Source organism: Oenanthe melanoleuca, chromosome 5 (genome assembly GCF_029582105.1).
Source record: "Oenanthe melanoleuca isolate GR-GAL-2019-014 chromosome 5, OMel1.0, whole genome shotgun sequence".
NCBI classification, from domain to species: Eukaryota; Metazoa; Chordata; class Aves; order Passeriformes; family Muscicapidae; genus Oenanthe; species Oenanthe melanoleuca.
Genome location: NC_079339.1, coordinates 49938375 through 49953941, shown reverse-complemented (window position 1 = coordinate 49953941; position 15567 = coordinate 49938375). Strand labels below are relative to the sequence as shown.

The window sequence follows — 15567 nt, the reverse complement described above, 5'->3', positions numbered from 1 at the left end:
AGACATTCCAGCTGACCACTGTGCTCTACTTTTCTCATGGAATTTGTTGTCCATCTGGACATTAGAAATGGCTAAAGTGAGTAGTTAGTTTCTGCTGAGGAGTCAAAGGTCACAGGTGAAGCAAGGAGTCAGAAACTTCCAGGTGTAGATAACTACAGCTGAGGAGCTCCTTCATGGAAAGTTTGAGCATCTCTGCCATTATGGACAGCCATTGATTTTAAAACAAGGTGGGTAGAAATGAGCAGTAATAACAGAGGGTTTCTGCCATCCAGCTAGGACTCACCATCATCCAGGGATCAACAATCACTGACTGTCTTGTCTACATATTCCCCTGGAGCCTGGTCTTGTCTTTTATACATGTACCTAAACATGGACAAGACAAAGCATCTCAATATCTAAATCACTGCTTCTAACCTGAAAGGGATCTAGAAGTAGAGTATTCCTCTGCTTATGTCTTCACATATTAGAATAGAATATAAAAAAGTAGATCAGTTCTGTCTGTGGATGGGAACATAATATCTGGTAACTGTAAACAGCAAATAAATGTGTTTTGTATGGACTTGCTGAGATGCTCTTTTCATTCCAAGTTGAAGCAAGCCCATTAATCCAGGTTTATGCTTTTCTCCCATTTCCCTGTGTCTCTTTGGTATGCTTAACAGTGAAATCTTGACATGGTTGAGATGAATATGGTTGGGTTTTGTTGACCACTTTTTTTGGGACAGGGAAGAATGTTTTGCTAGTTTCAAGACATAAAAACAAACATGTTGAAGCAACATATTTTGAAATCTATTAGTTGGTGTTTGAATAAGGTCAGAAGACATGTAAGAAGAAGTTCACATTAAAGAGGTAGATGATATATCAGTGTGGGAAAGGCAAAGCTGGCAGGTTTGTGAATTTCAGAAAGGCTTAATCTGTAAGGGGTATTCACATACTGGGACATTCAGTATTTCACAAAGAAGAGAAAAATAACAAGAGTAGCAGCTGCTGACTTATCTCTAACACCACAAGGGGTTTCACCCAATCTGAAGATTGAGATACTTGAGCAGAATGAGTGGGAATGCTTCAGTTCCCTTTTATCTCATAATATGAAATCCTACATCTTCCCCTGAAAGAGTTTTATCTGGCCTTTAAGTCTTGGTTTGTGTGGCAGAGCATTCTCCATCTTACTGCATGAAGGTTAGGTGTGAAGATAACCCTTCACTCCATCAAAGACAGGCAGCAGTGGATTATCACCCTGCCTTGTTTCCCTGTTCACTTGAGCATGCAAGTGAAAAAGGCTCAGATTCCACAGGGAGATGTGTTTCTTCTCCCTGCTCCCTGGATATATTGTGCATTTTCCATGGAGCTGCTACTTGATAAAGTAAAAAACAGTCCTGGTAGAAGAGGAAAAGGAATGCCTCCTTACAAGTAAAGCTACTGATCTGTTGTGCTTCAGTTTTTGATGTCTGTTTTGGGTCCAGAGCTTCTTGACTTCAGAGCTTCAGGGATTGAGCATTACTTGTAAGTAGGAGCATTTCTTTGGAGATGTGATTTTAAGCTCCCTTGAGCAAAGAGAAGAAATGAGATCCTTTACTGCCTGGGCAATTACTGGGTGTTTATGAGGACAGGAGCCCATCTGCTTTCCTAACCTTCTTTCAATAGGGAAGCATTAAGGATGGATTTTTGGTTTGTTTGTTTGTTTATTATTGTTCTTGGAATTTTTTTTTTTTCTGTTTCCCTCAGAGATAGATATGCAATGTGCGTTGAGACTTCTGGGCTCCAGAGACTCTGTAAATGAAACTGCTGCCCTGAATGATCAGGATTTAAAGCATAGCAGTCACTTAAGCCACTTCTAGGGGGCTGCCTCCTGAATATGTTACCATCAGCTACTTGGTTGTTATTTTTGCTGCTTTGGATTAAATTCTGAGGCATGAATTTATGCTCTGAATTGAATAGAGAGCCCAAGACTCCATTTCCTTTTAGAATTTTCCTGTGGGATCTGAGGTACTGAAAGATAGCACTGAATTGGCTAACTCCCTTACAGGATCTTGCCCAAATTAGCTACAATGTAAATTAACATACTTTACTTTTGGAGCATGGCGATAATTTTATGCACATTTTTTAAAAGAAAAAGGTCTTACTAATCAATATATTAGCAAGAGGCTTATTCTGGATAAGATTCCTGAAGGATTATGCTGCAGAATAAGCAAGAGAACCCCATTAAACTGTCAAAATGATCATATCATGAAAGATTACCATGCAAATATATAAAAGCAAAAAACTCAAAGGAGAATCAACAAAGCACAACTGTTATTGGCATTTTTCCTGGGATTTTTTTCTTGCCTTCCTCATAAAAACAATTATGAAAGAAGGACAAGTAGCTTACCAGATTCAGTGGTATGGTCTGGGAAATATTTCTGCTAAGCATTATAGTCTCAGGAGCACGTAAGTGAATCCTCTTCACACACACATACATGCTGTATGAATTGCTGTCTGGAGATCTGTTTTATCTTGTTTTGCACCTCATATTTTCCTCTCTATCCTTAGAAAAAGCAGGTAAGTAGAGAACATTAGTAATTCATGTACCAATGTAAATGACTTCACAGAAAGAACAGGGTAATTTTGCAGTTGTGATACCCCTAGTGGAAATAATTATCTCCAGTTTAAACACTATAAATCAGTATTTAAAGAGGTGCATGTTAAAATAGAATTTTCTGTTTAGGGCCAAGTCTGCTTTCTCTCAGGAGTTAGTGCCTGAATGAAAGGTTTTCTTGCTACTGCTTTTCTTCATTGCTCATGTATTACTTCTTCCCAGCTTGCCTCCTGCTGAAATAATTGTGGTGCTAATAACAATGTGTGGGGAAATGACCAGATGTGCTAGTTTTTTTAGACAATTATACCAGTTTTTCCAATTTTCCAGACATTTTTTCATTTCTTTATTAACTCACCGGTGCCAGGAATTGGATTTTTCCAGTACATAAATTCTAATTAGCAAGCCAGAGAATTGAGTGCTCCATTTTACTCCTGATGTGTCATTTCCCCTCTGTTCTTGGTTAATTGGCATTTTAAAAAGCCAGCTCTTGTGTTTTTAAGGGTAAAAAAAGAAATGCAGGAGTATTTTGGGACAGAAGTGAAAATCTGGTAAAGGGACAAAAAAATTAAAATAAGTTTTAGTTGGGATCAGGGTGTTCTGGTAGCTCTGGGGTTGCAGGACATGGAGACCTGCAGAGTGGTTAAGCTGCTGGAGGTTCAGCTGCATCTTTCTGGCACTAGGGGTGACTGAACCCCATCCTGCTGTGCCTGTGCTGTTCTCTGCTTGCTGTGGGCATGGGATGATTTTATTAAATGGTGCCAGCCCTGAGCAGCATCTAGGGACTGATTTGGTAGAGCAAAGGCAGTGTTTGGTGCATTCTGATGTGAGTTGCCCTTACATGCTTTCCTTGCAGCCTCCTTTTCTTCTTATCAAGGACCAGAAATAGAATGGAGTAGGAGGAGGAGGCAGAGGCTTGTCAGGAGTGAGGGTATCCTCAGATTTTGAGTCTAAGGACTCTTTCAGCCTCAGTATGTGCTTAGGGATGCCCTGAGCCTGTGGGAGGGGTTGGTGGAGGGTTGTCAGGGCAGGAGGAGCGGTTGTGAGTCTCAGGGAGGATGAAGCACTATGTTGGGAGAAGGGAAGCACTAAAAGGTGCTTTTCTGGATAGATAGGATTACAGGAAACTGAAGAGGTTTATGAGGTTCTGAGATTCACCTCAGAAGAAGGAAGAAGGAAGTGATTCCATTTATGAGTGAGGTAAAAAAGGTTGTATGTTCCTGTTGGCACTGGTACTTTGCAGTTTGATGCTAAAAAAGATTCACTCCAAAAAACAACATGACAAAGGGGAGGTTTTTGCCTCCTTCTACTGGATAGTTTGAATCCAGGGGGGAAAAAGGGGAGAGTGTGAGTAGGAAGTGCTGCCCTTTTTTGGCTTCTACCAGGGTGCTATAAGATACAGAGGGACTGGAAGCAAGCCTGATAATGCAGTTCCACAACTCAGATGGCACTTGGTAAGAAAAATAAACAGCAAAACTTTTTATCAGCTAGGATCTAAACTGAGTTCAGGCCTTTCCCCATCTCCATAAAGGTCTGTCCAAAACTTGAATCTTTTGAGGTTCAGAAAAGGATGATTAATTCTTTAATTTTTTTTTCCTGTACTAATGCATTAATTGGTTCCAGGCAGACAGAGAACAGCAGAGCCAAGATATTGCAAGCAAGGCTGCAGTCCAGGTAATTTGAGGGCTGTCAGGAGACTGAGAAGCACCAGAAGTCAGGATAAAACCTGGACTCTTTCATTTTCCAAAATGTTTCACAGGTCCAAGAGGCCTGAACAGTGTCATGTTTTTGGGTGCTCAAGGAAGGAGGGAAGGAAGGAAGGAAGGAAGGAAGGAAGGAAGGAAGGAAGGAAGGAAGGGAAATGTGAGAGTACTTTGGAGTTATTCCAGCGCTGCTGTGCTGTCCTTAAAGTGAACCTCAGGAAATTGTCTCCTAACCCTGGGGACCATATTTCTGTCCCTTGGGATGATCTTCCCAGCTGGACAAAATCAGGCCTTGGCTCTGCATTCTGCCCTCCCTGACCTGAGACACAGGTGTTACCTTTGCTTATGACCCAGTTGGGTGCTGGTGTTCCTGGGTGCCTTTCCCCACAGAATTGCAGAATTCATGCCTAACAGGTGCTTTTCCCCTTTAGCTGTCCAACTTGGTGTGTTGTCCTAGTGTGAGTGCTGGGATAAAAACAGCACAACAGCCTTTGGGGGGCTGCATCACCAAATCCTGCCCTGCCAGTCAGCAACAGCACACTATCACCAAACCACAAGAGCTTTCATGTGAGCCTTTTATTTAAAGGAAGTAAAAAAGCATGCGGGTTTTAGTCATAATTATTTCTCTTTTTTATTAGCTTTTAGGGAATGAGCAACAGTTCAGTGAGTTGTGTTTGTAACAAATACAGGTTATGAAATAAACGTATTTCATTATTTGCTCATTTTGCAATGAAAGACTCTCTGAATCTGTCTCCTAAATGGTTTAACTCAACATTAGACATGATGCTGCCAAATACTGACTGATTCAATAGATTATGAGTTTCAAATTCCTCTTTTACATGGGGAATGTGATATAGAACAACGACCTCAATTTTCAGCTGTGTCCTCAGATTCACCTCCTTTTTGGCTGTCTTTTTTCCTTTTTCAGTATTTTATCATAGTTTTTCAAGCCCTGAGGGTCTTATGAGGGCACTAATATTTAATAATTAGACACTATATCTCTGATGGGTCTTCTAGTAACATCTTTTACAACTAACGAGTGTTTCATAGAATGTAATTAGAAGCTCTGATCCTTAGACCTTGACCTGTCTAGACCTTGTATACAGCTAAGTGACTAGACAGCCCTTAACCCTCATTAGGGGTTATCTGCACCCCACTTTACAAAGCTATGTGAGGAAACTGTTTAGATTTAGCCTCAAGCCACCTGCTTCCTAATCTGTCGCTGTGCACTCAGTTGATCCTGCTGTCCTTACAGTAACTGGAAAGCTACCAAAGATTTCATTTTAAAGCAAATATTCTAAATCAGGAAGCATAGGATGGAAACCTGGTTGCTGTATTTGACAGCCTGAGATCTTCAGAAAGCGTGTAAATAGGAGAGATCGTTTCGATATTATGGAGAAACATTTACATTTAAAATAAAAGAGGAACATCCAAAGGTAGTTAAGGGAGCTAGCAAAATGTGATGTTCATCTAGGATATATTTAATAGGGCTGTTTTTACAGGTAATATATTTGTCTTCATATTTCTGGAAGCCCCTTATATCATTAACTCTTTTTGCTACTGGTTTAAAAAAAAGCTTAAAAAAATCTATATATGCATTTCTGAAAGCAGCCTATTTGGCATGCCACCAAGAAACACAGGGAGCAGGTTTCTTTTTCCTCCAGTAATTTTTGAATGTATATGTGCCTATGTTGTCAAATATTCTTAAATATCTTTTACCTAGTCCATATACCTATTCTGTCTCTTTGTACTTTTTCTCACCTTAGTTTCATTCTAAGTGCATAAACTAGTTGTCTGAATTTTTACTCAGACTTTGGAGACCATTACCATTCCATGTCTTGGGTTTTTTTAAAGACAAATGCAGCAAATCATGTAACAAAGAAAGGAAAAATAAAATTCTTATAAAAACAAAATAAAAAAGAAAATAAAAAGAAATTTATCTTCTTGATAGGTTTTCAGTGGCATGGGAAAAGGATCCAAATGCATTCTTAATACATTTGATCTTGTTCCTGTCCATGAATGATTATATGTAACCAAATGCATCCATATATTGAAGACAGATTTTTTAAAAGAAAGGGTCCAAATGATCTTGTTAATGCTGATAAAACATTTTAATTATTTGTCTTTTGAAAAGGGTTCTGCTTTGAGATGTTAGCTGCAAATAGAGGAAATGAAGTGTTGATGTAGTAAGGAATAATTTACTATGTCTGGAGAGTTCTAAAGCAAAACATCTGGATCAATTTGTTTACAAAATCCCTGTAGATAAAAAGCACTATCTCTCCAAAAGATCAGTTTGTGCCCTTTCTGAAGAATCATTAAAAGAAAAAAAAAAAGGAAAATTTGCTATCATTATACACAGAAGGCTCTTGGGAATTTGTTAGATTTCAAAGATAGTTTGAAATCTTGTTTCATAGCAGATCTGCTAGTTGCTGAAAATGTGGTGTCGTTTTGTGATCTTAATTTAGTCTGGCCTTCCCTGTTTCTGTGCTTCCCCCACACCCTTCATCTTATAAAATAATATTTTTTAGAAGCTGACAGTGAGTACAGCATGTTAGAGGTATGGCAGAACTGGATGTGGAATAGTATTAAAACCTATGGACATGAACATCCTCTAATAATTAAAGTTTTTTTAAGGTCCATCTCTGGTGCTACTGAATTAAGTAGGAGGTAACCCCTGACTCAGACATAAATAGTTTGAACTTGAAATGTTCCTTAGCAAAACAAAACAAGAACTTTTTTCTATTCATGTGTTGCAACTTGGAAGAGCACAGAATTCTCTTTGTTGATATTTCTCCTGCTATTGAAAGGTATTTTTGGGTCCTCCTTTAACAAATGGAGCCACAGCAATTAATACTTAGTGAAGTTTGCAATTACTTTATCAATAGGTTAAATTGCAATAGTAATTTATTTACAATGTTGATATAGTCTGCTCATGGGACTATAGATGTTCTGCAGGGTCTGTGAAAGTCTTTTGTTATGTTTAGTACAAGCAGCAGTTCAGCTGTGTTAGCAGTTCTTTGGTGCTGGAGGTCTGTAACAAATACTTGGTGTTTTCAAGAGCTGCTTCATGCACTTCCCTGATCTATGTGTTTTTTCAGATATTTTTTCCTTTACAGGAATTTTCATGGAACGTGAGGCTGAGCCATGACAGATAAAGACTTAAGAATATTTCCCCCTGAAAGGACACTTTCTACAGATCTTGTATGTTACCTTGATTTTTTTTTTTCTCTTCCAAGTTTGCCATTTATGCATCCTTTTAGTTAAAACAACGATCCAAAATACTAACACTGGAATTTAATTTTTTGATTAGAGATTTGGCATGCTCAGCTACTTTTGGTAAGTCCTCGAAAAGGTCAGAAACATGGGCTGATAATGTCTATACAGCCATCCTTTTTCAGGGACATGTCTCTCCTAGTTTTACATCTTTTCTGCTGTTGAGAGAAGCAAAACCTCCATGTCTCCTGGGGGGATGTTATCCTTGGAGTGCCAAGGGAATGAAACAACCATGTAGAAGAAGAATGGCCTTGGGACAGAACATGGGTCTCATTCCATCCTAAGTTTGGTCATGAATCTGAAGGTTGTGGTTCAGACAAACTTCAGAGCCATTTAAATTCAATTTCAGCTCAGCATCGGCATCCACAAAGCCCAGTTGAGAGTCCTGTTGTTGTTGACAGTATACTGAGCTCATAAAAACAAACAGGATCATTATATAAATCAAAAGAAGATGAAAGTAGAACCCAGATCTTCCAGCTTGAATACTAAAAGTCTGCCAGGAGGAATAAAAGATACTTCCTGTAAGTGTGAGGAATTGAAAAGCTTTAGTTTTCTTATTTTACATGGTAAAGACAAGGTTAGAATGGCCTTATTAAGCCCTATGTATATGGATGCTTTCTCATTCCAACATTCCCTACTATTTTAATTCATTTTTGACCCAGCCCTGAGAAATGATGCTGGTTATCTCTGTCTTGGGGTTCTGAAAGGACAAAAGAGAGTATTTTTGTTTCCCAAGAAAACACAGCAAAGTCATTATACTTGCCTGGACTAGATGTCCTGCCATTTCTAGATCATGCAGTATTTATTTAATCCTGTGTTTCCTTGCAGAAGGAGTGTTCTCATGCAGATGCTGAGTAATCTCTCAGTAGTGTGGAAGGCATTGCAAAGAGCTTTGTGCAATATTTGTGCTTGGTGTGGACAAGCAAAGTGTGTGTATAACTGGTTAATTAGGTGTCTTTATACATTTGTTGTTAGTAGTTAAGCAAAAGATTTCATGATCTAGCAACAGTAGGGTCTCAGAAGTCACCGCGTGCATATTTTATTACAAAGTGGTTTAAGCACTCAAACCAGTGTTTTAGGTTTACTTTGAAGAAATGTTTTCTTTCATAGTTCATTTCAAACCAGAAAAACAATTTAATACATTCTTAATTTGTTGTTTATGAAATAATTCCATGTTCTTTTGATAATTGCTGGAGAAATTAATGGCGTTTTTGGAAAAGGTTTTATGATATGTAAGAATTTAGAGTGAGATCCAAAAAAGCACTTAGGTGCATAAAGAAAAACTTAGGCAGAATCTAGATACCCAGATCCAAGGGAGAGATTCAAATCTCTGTGCAGAGACCCAGAGATTGCACTGCTGAGGCTTCTTATGCTGCTGAGAGCCCAATGTTGTGCTGATGCACGTACTCCAGAGCTGTGTCTGAAGCACAGAGGATGCAGTGTCATCCAGGTGTGGCAATAATAGGTATTAGAAAATGAGTTGCTGTAGGTAATGAGGTGTAGAAGACCTGATACAAAGCTGTCCTGGTTTGGAGGACAGGTGTCTGCCAATAAAGGCAGAAGTTTCTCTTTGAAATGGAGAATGTAAATCCCTTCCCTACAAATTATATAAATTATATAAATTATATAAATTATAAAAATTATATAAATTATATATATTATATATATATATATTATATACAAATTTTGAAATTAAGGAGCTCTCAGGCAAAGTTATGGGGGTTAGGAATAACTGTTCTATACTAGGAAAATTAAAATAGAAATACAGTATTACAAAGAACAAACCCAAAACACTGACAGATTCAGAATCCAAGCTGACACTCCATCAGTCAGTCAGGGTGTTGGCAGCAGTCCCATTAAATGGTGGCTCTTCCTCCTGCAGTGGCAGATGTGGTTCAGCTGGAGCAGTGCTCCTATAGAAGGTGCAGTTCTCCTCTGAAGGTCCAGGGATGATGCAGAAAGGTCTGTCTTTCCTCTGGAATCCAGTGGAAAAGGCTGCTTTGGTGTTCCAAATCTCAGTTTTTATCTAGGTAGGAAAGGCTTGGCTCCTCCCCCTGGCTGGAGCATCTCCCAGTGGGATGATGTAATTTTATCAGTCATACAGTGGGACTTAATGGCCCAGCAGCAGATGATATCTTCCTGGAGGGAGGATGGGTTGTGAAAAGATAAAGATGATTGCCCCAGCTGGTTTTAAAGATGGCCCATTAGCAGATAATATGGGCCATGGAGATAAGGGTCACTGCCCCATCAGGCTTCAACAGATGGTGACAGAATTCACACTTCTGTTCTCATCCTGTGCTGCAACCCAAGACCAAAGCTTATCATAGTCTTGTTCTTAGAGACCTGGCATGCTAGAGAACCTGGTGCTACTACACCTGAATACAACAGTTACTGCTTTATATCAAATTGCAGAGGCTTGTTCTTTTGTTGATCTATTTCAGCCTTAACGAAAGTGAAAAAGTGATAAAAGAAGAATTTTGAAGGAAGAAAACAGTAAATTTTTCATTTTCTGCCTTCCCATAGTCAAGAGTCCACAAATAAATTAATATTCATTAATTAGGACTTGCAATTCTAGAGACACACTGTTTTTATGCATTGGCAGTGAGAAGGTGCTTAAAAATGGTACATGGAGCTAAGACATAATAGCAAAAGTGTTTCAAAAACTGAAACACTGAGATTCAAGTTTTGTCTTTGAATTCTAAATGCTATAGTTTAAATTTTACCTGTCCACTTGGGGAACTAAACTGTGTTGGCAAGGCTTCACTCATATATAGAATTTCATTCCACCCTGTAATAGTTTCCACAAAATTCTAAGTGCTGTGGAACTTTATATTCACATCTTTAGTGCCCCAGACAAGGAGCTACATATTTTTGTTTACTGTAGATTGATTTATAGTAAAAAAAACCAAAACTGAATTAATCTGTATGTTGGTTGGTAGCAAATATGCAAGAAAAATTGGTGGCATCATTGTTCTTTAGCTGATAAGACATTTCCTTCTGCTGTAAAGTAGATATTTTGGAGCCTACCCGAATAAGCTGGAAAATCCTACAAGATTTCTAGGTGGAAATGGGCATAATATTAATTGAAAGCTGATTAATTTAAAATAATGTGTTAAGACCCATAAGATGAACAAGTGGTAAGACTAGAGGATTCATAAGGCAGCTGACAGAAATCAAACCTAATTTCATGTGTTCTAAGTACATTTAACTGACTGTCAGGTGTTGCTTTCAGAACATGACACAATGCATGGCCTTCTGTAAGCAGCTGTATACATTGCATTTTCCTCACCCAAATGTCTGAAGACCAGATTAAATCTGTTTCTTCCAGAGAGGCCAAGATTTTCCAAGGTTTTCACTGCTTGTGGTGATTTATAGCATGGGCCAAAGTCCATTTGCTGAATGGGAGCAATCCCTGCTCAATATGTTAGGAATTACACAGCTCACTGATGTGTTGATTGTGTCTCATTCATATGTGACAAAGTGGTTAATTCTTTTACTCGAGTGTCTTCTAGGAATTGTGTTAACCCATGTCCATGATGCTTGGCTGTGAGCTGCAAAGAGAGCCCTGCTGGGTGAAAATGTGACTCTGACAGGGGAGCCTCCATCACACTTCTGCTTCTTCATAGTAGAGCTGGGGAGCAGAGTCCAGGGGAGCAGAGCAACTGGTGTAGGTGACAGCCCAGTCAGGTGTAGAAAAGGACTTGAATGTACAAACAAGCATCATTTGAAAAAGAAGTTCCAGGGATTTTGTTATAGGAAATTATTCCAGAGATGCTCCCCCTCAGATTGCCTCAGATGAATTTTCTGCACAAATTCTCAGGCAAGTCTGTTCAAGACAAATCATACCAGAAGTTGCTATCTCAGGGGTTAATCAGAAAGATTTGCATTTAAATTCATACTCTACTGTAATCCAAATTAGCTTCTCTGTGTAGGTCAGTCTTCACATCTGTCAAGATGCTGTCATTTCCTTTTCTAGTTATTCTTTAAAAACCCCAAAAATGCATTAGTAAGCGTAGTTATTTGCTCCCCCCACCATCCTAGGCAACTTGAAATTGTCACTAGATGGCAATTTCTGCTTTTAATACAGATTACATGGTACCCAAGGTTTTGAATAAATTACACTGACTGTTAAATTAACTGGCACTAGAAGTCAGTGGCAGCATTGTAATGAACTGTTACTAGATAATTTACAGTCAGGGAGCAGCCATGTAGCATTTACGTGCATATGCTGGTCTTCTGACATGGAAATTGCTCTGACACACTTGACCTATGTTAGCTGTGGAAATTCTAGACTGAAGCCAATTGCTACACTTCCCAAATGCCACAGGCAAACCTGTTCTAATCCGGGAATTCCATTCCACAATACAGACTTCCGAGCACAAAACCAGAATGTATCGTGCTCTGTTAAAATATTTAAGTTGCTCTTCAATTGATGTCTTCACTGCATTCCAACTGCAGAAGAGAAGAATTTGGAGATGGTATACTTGAGCCAAATTTTGCATTGTTTAATTGAGCAAAATATTCAAAGGGCGATATAGTTCAACATCTTTTCTCCTTTCCAGTTAATTTCAAGTGAAGTGATAGGCAGAGCTTTTCCTCTCATATGAACCTAGAGAATAAAACAGCTTACTTTCATAAATTTCCTTCTAGATCTCCAAAACATGTATTCTTCCATGGGAATTAGAAGAGAGATCTTCTATGTGCAAGAGAATATTTAAGATTGAGACTGATCTGGAACACTGCTGGGAGTCTATGGGTTTCAAGGAAACACTTGAGGACACCGGCACATACTCATAGCTTTCTCCCACCTGCCCTCCCACTCCTTGACAAATACCTAAATCTGTCATACTCAGTGGATTTTACTCCTCATCTGTAGATGCTTTTAGGCAGAAAACCATGGATGTTTTTTACCAAACCCTGAAGATTTAGGCTAAATTTTGGGTTCACTAAATGTTCCCTTAAAAAATTTAAAGAAAAGAAAACAATCATTAAACCCTCTATATTAAGCACTGTTGATAGGTCTGAAAAGAACTGGGAGTAACAGAGCCCAAAATTTTTCATTAAAATTATTTATTTATAAAAATAAGCACAGAAAACATTGCAGTGATGCTTCTTACAAACCACTGTTTTGAGAATATAATTGCTGTAAAATACTACAGATTAAAAATCTGATTTAAATTATTTTGGGCATGTTTAAAACCACACCTTCTCCTTTTGTTCTATTTTCTTCTGACAGATAGGCAGCAAGATGAATATATTTAGAAGTCATTCTCTTACTGATATTAAAAAAATATATTACATTACTGTGTTTTGTTCCTTACCCCTGAGGATCTCAAAATGTATTAGATACCATATTGTATCTGCAGCAAGTGGTTTGCTTCCTACTGACAAATATCCACTTGTGAGGCAAATGCAGAAACACATCACAGTTTATTTGAGGGGTCTAGTCTGAGACCCAAGGGGAATTTCTTTTGGTAGGAAAGGCAGAATTTCTTACACAACTGGATTTGAGCATGAACTTGAGGATACAAGAGAGGCAATGGTCTCATACCCAGCCTCTTTCTGTCACACACTGTAGAATCTCACCAATGTGCCATTTGATATGTAGATGAAGTTGGCTATGCTGATTATTTGGCACAGAAGTTGGAAGGTGTCAGATGTTGCTTTTTTGGCTTTATAAGAGCTAAAATTCAAACTCTTCCTTTACTTTGGCTAAAGTAAGTGTAGGGTAGAAGAGTGCTAAACCTCATAGTTCAGCCAGTTTCTGCTAATCAGCAGGAACCTGGGAACAGCTCATATGCACTATCTACCCTAATTGCTGATTAAAATGGTTTAGATAAAATCCCTTGTGTCAGGACATGTATTTCAGTACTGATTGAGCTGTTGAGTGTGTACAGCATATCAAAATGGTAAGGAGAGAGCATTTTTTACAGTCCAGGTAGAATCATGTGAACACAACTCTGTACTGGGCTCAGTAGTCCTCCTGACAGATTTGGATGTTAAATCAATCACGTATCATGAGTGGAGATCTAGTGTGATGTGAGCTTAGGTTCCTCTGAGTGATTGGCAGGGAGGCTCTCAGCTGGAATAGTCTTGCTCTTGTGGAACAGACAACTCCATGACTAAATGCAAGGCCTTGGATTCTGTGAATGAGAGGGCTTAAAATTCCCAGGAAGCAATTTGTTTGTCTTCAGAAAGAGTACATGCTAAGCATGGTTGCTGGCTCTATTTGTAAGATTATGTAATAACAGGTTGTACCATCTGTTCAGCAGAGGTCTATCATGCTGTTTGCTTCTGTCATATATTTCTTTTGCTAAACTTACCTTTGGGTTTCAGTTTAGATTTGAGGTAATGGATGTTTCATGAGAAAAATGAGCCCTGATCTTCTTCTGGTCTCTCTTATATTTTCTTGAAGTGTCTTTCTTCTATTTGATGGGTGGACAGCAGCATTTTTAACAGATGTTTTTCACAGGCTATTGCATAATTATTTTTCAAGTGGCTCCTAAAAGCAGATGTTTCCATGTCTTTGATCTTTCTCCTCCTGACACTTTAACACAAACAGCAGATTCCGCTGCTGCTGTCCTTTAGGTCCAGTGAAAGAAAATACCATAGCAGTGATGTTGATTTTTTTTCAGCCTATTTGGCAATAATAAACATGTACAGGCGCAATTCTCCTCCCTTTCTCCCTTGTCACTAGCATTGCTTACAGATACTATCTCAGGCTTTCTCTTTTAGAAATGTTGCCTTTCTCCATGACCTTTGTCCACAATTTAGTATTTGATCTTTATTTGCTTCTACAGCTTTGTTTCTAGTAACATCCTGAGTGTGCAGCTGTGAACCTTTTACTCTCTGGAACTTTGGTGTATAATATTTTACCTCATCCAAGGTAGATCACAACATCACTGTGGCATCTCCATCACTGTGAAGACCTTTTGACATGATTTTTTTTTTCCGAATAACTTCATTTTTTTTCCCTCTCTTGTGAATAGATATTCAACAACTGGACTTTTCCAGTGTTTGCAGAAATAACCCTGTTTTCTTGTAAACCATTTTGTAAGAGGACTTTCTAATTTGACTACTTGTTCCTCAAAGACTGAGAACGCAGCTAAATATGAAATGACAGGCAGGCCCAGACAAGTTTCATCCAGCCATAATTCATCATTACAAAAGATGAACTCTAGCTGTTAGTCTAAAATTATGATAAATGCTTGGATCAAGAAAACAAAAGCTTTCTAGTAAATCTACTTTGTATCTTAATTTAAACCTGATAGATTTTGCTTCCAGCATGTAGAACGTAATCTGATGATGTCATATCACATCTACCTGACAACCATTGTTCTGTTCTCATTCTGGCTTATTTACTAATTTGTGGGGGTGTAGCAACAATGATTCTGTTTTCTTCATCTGGATTTCCTAGCACTGACTGCAGCTTTTTGAGCCATCCAGCCAATTGTCAGTCCATCTTCCTCTCCACTTATTTAACTCATATTCATTTTCTGTAAGAATGGTATCTGAGATAGTGTCAAAAGCCCTTTTAAAGTCAAAATAAATTGCTTTCACTGCTTGCCCAGCAGGCTAATCTTAACATAGAACAGGTGATTTTCTCTTCCTAAACCCACACTGACAACAGTCGACAGACTGTTCACCTCTTCTGTTTTTTTTTTGTCCTGGGTGTGTTTGGAAATGGCTTCCAAGATTGGCTTCAACACCTTCCCATGGACCAAGATGAGGCTGACTGGTCTGTAGTTCTCCAAAATCTCATTCTTGCACTTCTTGAAGACAGAAATCAGAATTTTTCCCACATAGGAACCTGTTCTGAGCACCCTAAGCACTCATAGATAATTGAGAATTGTCTCACAATGACGTTGGCCAGCACAAATGTGTGCATCCTATTAAGTGCCATGGACTCACAGATGTCCAATTTGGTTAAGTGTTTCCTGATATTAATTACCCTTGGTGGAAGAGTAATCCTTGGTCTAGACTTTCCCACTGGTTTCTAGGGCCTGGGATTCACCAAGGCAA

General features: G+C 38.6%; 1 long non-coding RNA gene across 16 annotated transcripts in view; it reads left to right on the top strand.

Moving 5' to 3' along the window:
* Positions 1-15567, top strand: part of LOC130254448 (uncharacterized) — a 235096-nt gene that overhangs the window by 52345 nt on the left and 167184 nt on the right. For 2 of the 16 annotated variants that reach the window (XR_008840720.1, XR_008840725.1), the window contains exon 4: positions 7389-7473. The exons of the other annotated variants lie outside the window; for them this stretch is intronic. This is a non-coding gene — a long non-coding RNA (uncharacterized LOC130254448). The remainder of the gene's footprint in view (positions 1-7388; positions 7474-15567) is intronic. 16 annotated transcript variants of the gene reach the window in all.